The sequence below is a fragment of the Pteropus medius genome, unplaced genomic scaffold, assembly GCF_902729225.1.
Source record: "Pteropus medius unplaced genomic scaffold, Ma_sr-lr_union100, whole genome shotgun sequence".
Taxonomy (NCBI): Eukaryota; Metazoa; Chordata; class Mammalia; order Chiroptera; family Pteropodidae; genus Pteropus; species Pteropus medius.
In genome coordinates this window covers 7026356-7035777 of record NW_024347791.1, presented here as the reverse complement: position 1 = coordinate 7035777, position 9422 = coordinate 7026356, and the positions used below count along the sequence as shown (strand labels likewise).

General features: G+C 39.5%; 1 pseudogene; it reads left to right on the top strand.

The window, feature by feature from the left end:
- On the top strand, positions 1 to 2096 carry LOC120614935 (pumilio homolog 3-like; annotated as a pseudogene).
- The last annotated feature ends 7326 nt before the right edge of the window (positions 2097 to 9422 follow it).

The following is a 9422-nucleotide window of genomic DNA, read 5'->3' as shown; positions in this document are numbered from 1 at the left end:
CCCCTGGGGTGACGTTGAGAAAGGAGCATGCGTGAAATGTCTGCAAGAATAGTTGAACCCTCTCATTTAAGGACACCTTATCTAAAAGGGCCCGTGAGGCTGGGACTTGCACCTGCCTGGGCCACCCATGTGCACGTTGCTATGATGGAAGTCAGAGCAAAATAGAACAAACAAAAAATCACAAGAAAAGATACAAAGACATCACAAGAAAGAAAAAATTCCAGCAGATATCATGAAAACAATGATTCTGGTTCTTCGAAGACGTTCCCAAGAAAAGTTTTAAGGAAGAGGGACCTAAAATCACACCTAAGAACATTGAGAAAAGTGCCACAAAACCAGAGGAAAAAGGTGTGAAGCAGTTCAAGAATAAGCAGCAAGGAGATAAAACACCAAAGAACAAATTCCAGCCGGCAAATAAACTCGACAAGAAGAGAAAATTCCAGCCGGACTGTAAAAGGGATGAATCAGCAGCCAAGAAACCCAAATGGGATGATTTCGAAAAGAAGAAGGAAGAACTGAAGCAAAGCAGACGACATAATGATAGAACTAACTGTGACGTCATTGTCCGGGTGAAGCAGATTTGGGAGATTTTAAGAAGATAAGAGACTGTGACAAAGAAGAAAGAATGAAGTAGATGAGTGATGTGCAGAAGTCGATTCAAAGGAAAATCAATACTATTGCATTTGCCCGTGCCTCAAGTTGTGTGGTCCAGTGTTACTTTCAGTGGGGTAATGAAGAACAGAGAAAATAGGCTTTTGAAGAACTGAGAGATAATTTTGTTGAGTTACGTAAAGCTAAATATTCCAGAAATGTTTAAGAAATTTCTCACGTGTGGGTGTAAACCATAGATTGCAGAGATAATAAGAAGTCTTAAAGGCCATGTGAGGAAGATGCTCCAGCTTGCAGAAGCATTAGCCATTGTGGAGTATGCATATAATGACAAAGCCATTTTGGAGCAAAGGAACATATTCAAAGAGGGGGTCTACGTTGACATTTCAGCTTTACAAGTCAGCAGATCACCCAACTCTGGACAAAGTATTAGAGGTGCAGCCAGAAAAATCTAGAGTTTATCATGGATGAAATGAAACAGATTTTAACTCCAATGGCCTGAAAGGAAGCTGTGATTAAGCATTCATGGCTGCATAAAGTATTCTTGGACTTTTTTTTTTTACCTATGCACCCCAAAACTAAGATCAGAAATGATAGAAGGCATCCATGAAGCAGTGGTATAGCTGGTGCACATGCACGATGGCACCAGAGTGGCCATGAACTGCCTGTGGCATGAGACGCACAAAGACAGGACAATGATTGTGAAAACAATGAAGACTTATGTTGAAAAGGTGGCTCGTGGCCAATACTCCCATTTGGTTTTACTGGCGGCATTTGATTGAATGGATGATACTAAGCTTGGGAAGCAGATAATCGTATCAGAAATTATTAGTTCCTTGCCTAAGAAATTAAATGACAAATATGGAAAGAAGGTCCTATCGTCCCTACTAAGCTCCAGAGATCCTGCACACTCAGTATGAGAAATCATTGAAGTTCTTGCAGGAAGGAGATGGAAATGCATACAGTAAGAAAGATAGAGAGCTCTTAGAATCCATCTCTCCTGCTTTGTTAAGGACATACCCTGCAAGGACACGCCCAAGGAGTGGAACTAGAGAAGTTTGCCTGTGTATTGGTTTCTGACATTCTGAGAGCTGCCACTGGAGACATTCTACCTGTTGTGAATGCCATCTCCAGCTGCAGATCTGCATCCTGGTGGCAAAGATGGAGGTCTTCATGTCGCAAAACATCCCATAGGACATTGTGTTCTAAAGTGGTTGATAGAGCAAGATAAAAAGATGAACGAAAACAGAAAAGTTGTTTTGCAAAAGCATTCATAGAGCTTGTTGGTATGAAGAATCTGAAGTCCTGGGCTAGTGTAACCTGAGGTGCCATTATTCTCTCTCATTTTCTCCAGAGCTCTGATCAAGAAGTTGCAAACAAAGTCAAAGCCAGACTGGAAAGGCTGATTCCACATTGGAAAAAAAAAAACAACAAAAAACAGCACCAGCAAAGGAATAGAAACACCACTTGAAAAGCTATCCGCATAAGTGGAAACAATGAACAAGATGGAATCATTTTTCTCTCTTCTGATCTGTTTTCCAAGTGTGGAAAGGAAGGGTTAAGGGTCCACCTCACTGGGTGCTCTGTATACATGTTTCTTCTTTGTATAAGGATTTGTTTATAAAATAGTTTCAATAAATAAATAAAATTAAAATAAATAAAATAAAATATAAAATAAAATAAAATAAAATAAAATAAAATAAAATAAAGGGTCCATGAGAAGCTGTCGTTTGAAAGGTGTGTCTGGGAGACCTAGAGAAAGAAGCTTCATGATGCTTACTTATTGACTTTCCTTTCTCTGCAGCATCTTGGCAAGTCCAAGTAAATAGAACATTTATTTTTTTTTCTTTCGTTTATGTATTCATCTGAGAAATGTTTACTGAGCAGCTATTATGGGCCAGGCACTGATGAGCAGCCTGTGTGACTCAGCAGAAAGCAGAAGGAGCTGGACTGTAGGACTCCTGTCCCCACTCTCCACTCCTGACCAGCTCTAGCCTGGAGTATTCAACGAATATTTACAATAACAGCATATTTTGTGCCTGACACTGTATTAGGCACTAGGATACTGTAGAACTAGTCATCCCCCCTGGCAGTAATGGTGGCAGATAGACAGGCTTTGATTCCTAAAGAAGCTTAATAGGACCTAAAAGGACAATGTTGCAGAAAAGGCTAAAATATAGCAAGAGCATTAAAGTAAGGTCATGCGCGGGAAGCAGCCAAAGTCTGCGTCACAACAAACGGTCTTGAGAGGCCAGTGTGGTCACCAGTTGTCCTCTTTCTGCAGAGCTGAAAAGCTTTTGCTTTTAGATAAGGAACCACCAACCTGTGCACTGAACACCTTGGAATCAGAGTGTCCAAAATGGAGCCTAGGCCAGGCTTCTTACAGCCTGCTGGTCACATGAGATCTTCTTACTATATAACCCACCGAAAGGCAGAGCGCCCCAGGGGTATCACTGAAACCAGATGCGAATCATGGACCTCACAGTTACCAACAAACAATGCTGATAAGTTGGTACAAACTGCCTTGAAATTTGCCTTGGATCCACCATTACAAAGCAACAGGATTAGTCACAATATTTACTGTCTTGACCACAGTCCAGTGCTGTTCAGGTACGTTTTTCATTTTAGCAATTCATTGCGGGCCAATCCTAGGCCCACAGGAGTTCACCCTGAACCCCTCCAAACCATCACACTGCATCCAGTGAGTTATTTATTTTTTTTTAATAAAACAAAACATTGAGAAAAACAGAAAATAAATGTCGGTGAGCATATGGTGAAACCCTTGTGCACTATTGGTGGGAATGTAAAATCGTGCAACCGCTATGAAAAACAGTATGAAGGTTCCTCGAAAAATTGAAAATAGAACTCCCTTATGATCAGCAATCATACTTCTGGTGTATTATCAGAAATAACAGAAAGCAGGTTCTTGAAGAGATATTGGCAACATTATTCACAATAGCTAAGAGGTGGAAGCAATCCAAACGTCCCCTGACAGATAAATGGATAAACAAAATATGTTCTATACATAAAATAGAATATCATTCAGCTTTAAAAAGAAAAGAAATACAGCAACAGAGAACTAATATGCAGACCTGCCCCTAGATTTTTCTGTGAGCCTATACATTCCTTTTTTAACTTAACCTAGTTTGAGTTACAATCGTTTATCTCCAAAAGATTCCTGACAACACAGAACCATATGTACATTATCTCATTTATGTCTCATTGCAACCCTCTGAGGTAATTTTTTCCTGTTTTATTTTTAATTGAGGTAAAATTTATATACAGTGAAACGTACAGATCAATACAATTGTCCAATTCAAGAGGCGTATGTATGAGGTAATGTTTTACTTAGGACATTTTTAGTTGTAAATTATGGAAACCTATTTGAAGTGGCTTAAGGGCAAAAAAGGAGTGGAGAAAATTATTATAAAAATATAGATATATCCCATGGAACTTGAGATCTCTATTGCTGCATAACAAATCACCACAGACTTAACAGCTTACAGCAACACCCATTTATTACCTCCCAGTTTGATACTGAAATCCAGGTTATCAGCCGGGCTGAGTTCTTATCTTCCCGGAGCTTCCGTGGAAAAATCTGCTTCCAAACTTATTCTTACTCTTGGCAAATTCAGCAGGTCGAGGCCCCCAATCCTTTCCAGCTGTGTCACTCCTAGAGACCATCCATAGCTCCTTGCCGCGTGGCCTTACTGGCCGTTCACAAGAGTCATTCTCAATAAGGGGGCGGGAGGATGACTTTGCCCCCTGCCACGGGACATTTTGCAATATCTAGAGTAATTTTTGGTTGTTATAACTGGAGGACAAGGATGCTACTGACATCTCACGGGTGGAAGCTAGGGATTCTGCTAAACGTCCTGCAGTGCACAGGACAGCCTCACAACAAAAGATTCCCCAGGCCCAAATGTCAACAGTGCCGCGGTTGAGAAACCTTAATACAGACTAACAAAGGAGACGCTTACGAAAAATCAGAACACTTACCAGAAGAAAGGGCGTCTAGATGATGGTGAAACCGACAGATCCCCCTGCAAGTACAGTGCCTGGCCCAGACTAGGTTTTCTATAGTTTTTATTTTCTTTCTTTTTGTTCTTTCCTTGAGTTATTTTCCCTCTCTACTCCTGACTCCAACCCTTTCACATACATCCTCTTAGAAATAATCCTTCTTCCACCTGGTCCATGAAGTCTATTTACCATGATCTCTTCCACGACCTAAAGTCCTCTCAAAATTCCATGTTCCCCATGATGTCTTGAATACTGAGGTGTCACTTTCTGTCCCTGACTCCAGGCCACACCCACCTGCTATTCCGAACACATCACAAATGTAAGAAGGCATGTGACAGGAAATGGATGGTGTGTCTGTTGAATGTGCACATTTCAGCCCTACACACCTAGATGATCATACTCTTCTTTTTTGGTCCAGCTCCCCTCCACTCCCCAGATATCAACAATTATATCAAATTTGTGCCACAGCTTCTTTTCTCTCTTTCCTTTCTCTTATTTCTATCTCTTCTCACCATGACTTTATCCTGGTTACAACTTTTTTTGTTGTTTCTTCTTCTTTTTAAGTATGGTTTGCATTCATATGGTTCAAAGTTCAAAAGGTATAACAGGATATATGCAGTAAAAGTTATTCCTACCTCTGTCTCCTGTTACCTAATCCTTCACCAGAGGCAACTACTGTTACTAATTTGTTTGAAAATCCTTACAGAGATATCATTTACAAAGACGTACATATATAGATTCTTCTTCTTCTTCTTCTTCCTCTTCTTCTTCCTCTTCTTCTTCTTCTTCTTATTTCTTCTTCTTTATTATTTCTTCTTTATTTCTTCTTCTTCTTCTTCCTCCTCCTCCTCCTCCTCCTCCTCCTCCTCCTCCTCCTCCTCCTCATCTCCTCCTCCTCCTTCTTCTTCTTCTTCTTCCTTAGCTTCTTCTTCCTTATTTCAACGAATGGTTTGTATACTATACGTGGCTTTGCACCTTACTCTGGGATATTTTAAAATTATTTGGAGATAAGGCTTTTAGGAGATAATGAAAATTAAATGAGGTCACATGTGTGGTGTCCTAATCTGATAAAATTTCTGGTTTTATAAGAAGAGGAAGTAAGATATCTCTCTGTCTGTCCTTGTACATGCATGGAGGAAAGGCCACGTGGGCACACAGCAAGAAAACAGCCATCGACAGGCCAGGAAGAGGGTTTTCCCCAGAACCCAACCACACTGGCACCCTGATCGCAGACTTCCAGCCTCCAGAACTGTGAGAAAATAAATTTTTGTTGCTGAAGCCACCCAGTTTAAGGTATTTTTTGTGGCAGCCCAATTAGACTAATAACATTTACTATGTTTTGGTCTACGTATCTTACACATATTAACTTATTTAATCCTCATAAATAATAATATTATTATTACCCCTATTCTTCAAATAAGGAAAATCAAAGCACAAAGATACTAAGAAACTCATCTAAAATCAACACGGTCAATCCATGCTGGCACAGGGTCCGAATCAAGGCAGGCTAGTGCCAGTCCATGCTTACTGTGTACTGATCACTCGCTGTATGTGTTTACATGCATTATGTTATTGGGAACCTAAAGCTCTATGACTTGGGTATATTATTATTCCCATTTTCCAGTTGAGGAAACTGAGATTGAGGGAGGTTAAGAAACTGGCCAAATTGACATAGCTAAAAAGGATGAAGCTGACTTCAAACAATTTAACATCAGAACCACTCTCTTAAAACCAAAGTAAATTCCAGAGAAATTTTTCACATTTTGTCTTCTCTCTATGGCCTACCATAGAGAAATTGATACGATTCTAAAAAATGCCCTTGCTACTCTTAACTTGAGAACAATGAACAATGAACCCAACTATCACCCATAAACTCTTTTACAACATATTTTATAGTCCTAGTATTTCTATTCATATTTTTTATTGGAAAAATAATGCAAAGTGGAATCAGATTTTTCAAATGATCCAGGAGAATGGTGAAATAGTATCACAGAAAAAAATTTCCTCAGTTTCACAATGTTGAATGTTTGCTCAAATATCATGAGGCTTGCCTTAATACTCTATTTAAAATTGTACCCCTTTGTCTCTCCCACATCCCCCTCAATACTCTCAAACCTCCTTGATCTTGCTCAGAGTTCTTTTCATTTATAGCTTTTATCACCTTCTATCTTATTGTATTTTTTACCTATTTAATCTAACTTATTGTGTGCTTGACCCGTGACCTATTTATCTTCCTTGCTGGGATTGTTTCACATGTGGCAAAGACTTTTTTTTTTTATTATCATTTTGTTCACTGCTGTGTCCCCCAGCACCAGTAGCCCTCAGTAAATACATCTTTAATATTTTTTCCCAAGGACTTATTTGCTGTATCTTAACTTAAAAATTTTAGCCCAAAACAAAATTTGGAGGAAATAGACACAAAAATTATTTTCCTTTGGAATTTTTTAAAGTAATATACTCAAATGGTTCAAAATTCAAAAGTTATATATGGTTGGAGTGTGAAAAATGAGCTCTCCACCCTATTCTCTCACCATCTTATTGTTTCCCTCCTTGGAGATAACCAATGTTATCTGTTTCTTTTGTAAATATATATATATATAACCCCCATCTTTTTTATGCAAATATTATACCATATTTATATGAACACACTGTTGTACATATATATTTTTTTAACTCAGCAATATAGGATGATTAAGAAGGAATTGAATGGTTTCAAAATTGCATTCTTCAGAAACTTGATGACATGTGAACATTTAACATGCCCATGGGGATACATCAAGAACCTGTGTTTAGATTGTTTTTTCCTTACGGCCTTGAGCAAATGAAGTAACATATCACGCTGCCATTTCAGCCATCCATGGTAATGTGTCACTTAAGGGGCTGGGATGAATTAGCTCACAGGACTCATCGATAAGTATGACACGCGAGGGGTGCATACTGAGCATTTTTAAGAGTTGGACACTTCTAGATTGGTTTTGAATACATGTTCATATCTAACGTTGTATTAGGGTTCTCCAGAAGAATGAAACCAAGTAGGGTGTGTGTGTGTGTGTGTGTGTGTTGTGTGTTACAAATGTATAGATTTAAGGAATTTATAAGAAATTGGCTCATGTGGTTGTAGGTGCTGACATGTCTAAAATCAGCAGTGTGGGCCAGCAGGCTTGAGACCCAGGGGAGCCGATGGTGCTGCTGAAGTCTGAAGGTTTTGCAAAATGAAAAGAGTTCTGCAGATGGATGGTGGTGGTGGTCGCACAACAATGGGAATGGACTTACTGTCACTGAACTGTGACAGCTAAAGATGATTAAGATGGTAAATTTTATGTGTATTTTACTACAGTGAAAAATAAATAAATTAAATTAAAAAAAATCTAACATTTTATTATCTCTATTTGTGCAGTTCAGAAATTTAGGAGCAGCTTACCGGGCTGGTTTTGGCTCAAGGTCACGGTCTGATGTTGGCTGGATCCTCAGTCATCTGAGTCCAAAGTCTTCTAAAGTCTTACCTGGGGCTGAAGGACAGCTTCTGAGATGGCTACTCACATGGCTTCTGGCTGGAGGCCTCAGTTCTGCACTGGTTGTTGGCAGGGAGCCTTCGTTTCTCACCACATGGACCTCTCCAGGGGTTTGCTTAGTGTTCTCATAAATGACAATTGACATTCACCAGAGCAGGCCAAGTCATCTGAGAGAGAAGCCACGTGCTATTTAGGATGTAGCCTTGGATGACACACAATCTTCATTTATTCGACATCCTTTGTTAGAAGTGAGTCACTGAGTTCAGCTCACACTCATGGACAGAGATATTAGGCTCCACCTTTTTGAAGGAACTAGTGTTAAAGAATTTTTATCCGTATTTTAAAACCACTCTAGCATTTGAACTGATGTAGGGACAAATTCTAATAAAAATGACTTAATTTTTCTAAGCTTCTGTTTGCTCAAATGACAGGACCATAGTGATGGATATGTGACTGGCCTGGTCTAGGTTTCCTTAAACTGCATGGTATGGGTTATCCTGCCAAAAATTAGGATTCTGTTTCCAGAAGGAAGAAGGGGATGCTGGGCAGTCGAATATGTCCAGATGTCCACTGTCATTTTGGTTTCAGCACATGTCACCATGAGCATATTCCAACAAAGGCTGTCCTTCTCTCTCTTCTTTTGTCCTGTCTGAGTTAGTATTGGAGAAGTCTCAGCATTTTTTCTTTTTAATTTTTTAATTTTTAAAAGTTGCAATAAAATACACACAACATAAAATTTACCATGCAAACCATTCTAAGTGTCAAATTTGGTGGCGTTAAGTACACTCCCATTGCTGTGCAACCATCACATCGTCCATCCACAAACTGAAATTCTGTGCCTGTTGAAACTCCTTAGTTTTCCCTCCCTGAAGCCCCTGGTAACCACTATTCTACTATATGTCTCTACAAATTTATCTTCTTTAGATACTTCATATAAGCGAAGAGACTGGCTTATTTCACTCAGCAGAATGTCTTCAACTTTCATCCATGTCGTGACATGTGTCAGAATTTCCTTCCTTTTTAAGGCTGAATAGTAATCCACTGTGCGTATGTACCACATTTTATTTACCCATTCCTCCCTTGATGCACGCTTGGGTTGCTTCCACCTTTTGGCTATCGCAAATAATGCTGCCATGAACACGGGTGGAGAATCTCAGCATTTTATCAGTAGTTCACTTGCAGCAATTGAAGACTCCGTTATAGATTTTAGATCCTGGGTTCTAGGAGTTGCAGGCATATCCAGGAGAAAGTGCACTGGGCATGCAGGCAGAAGACGCAGGC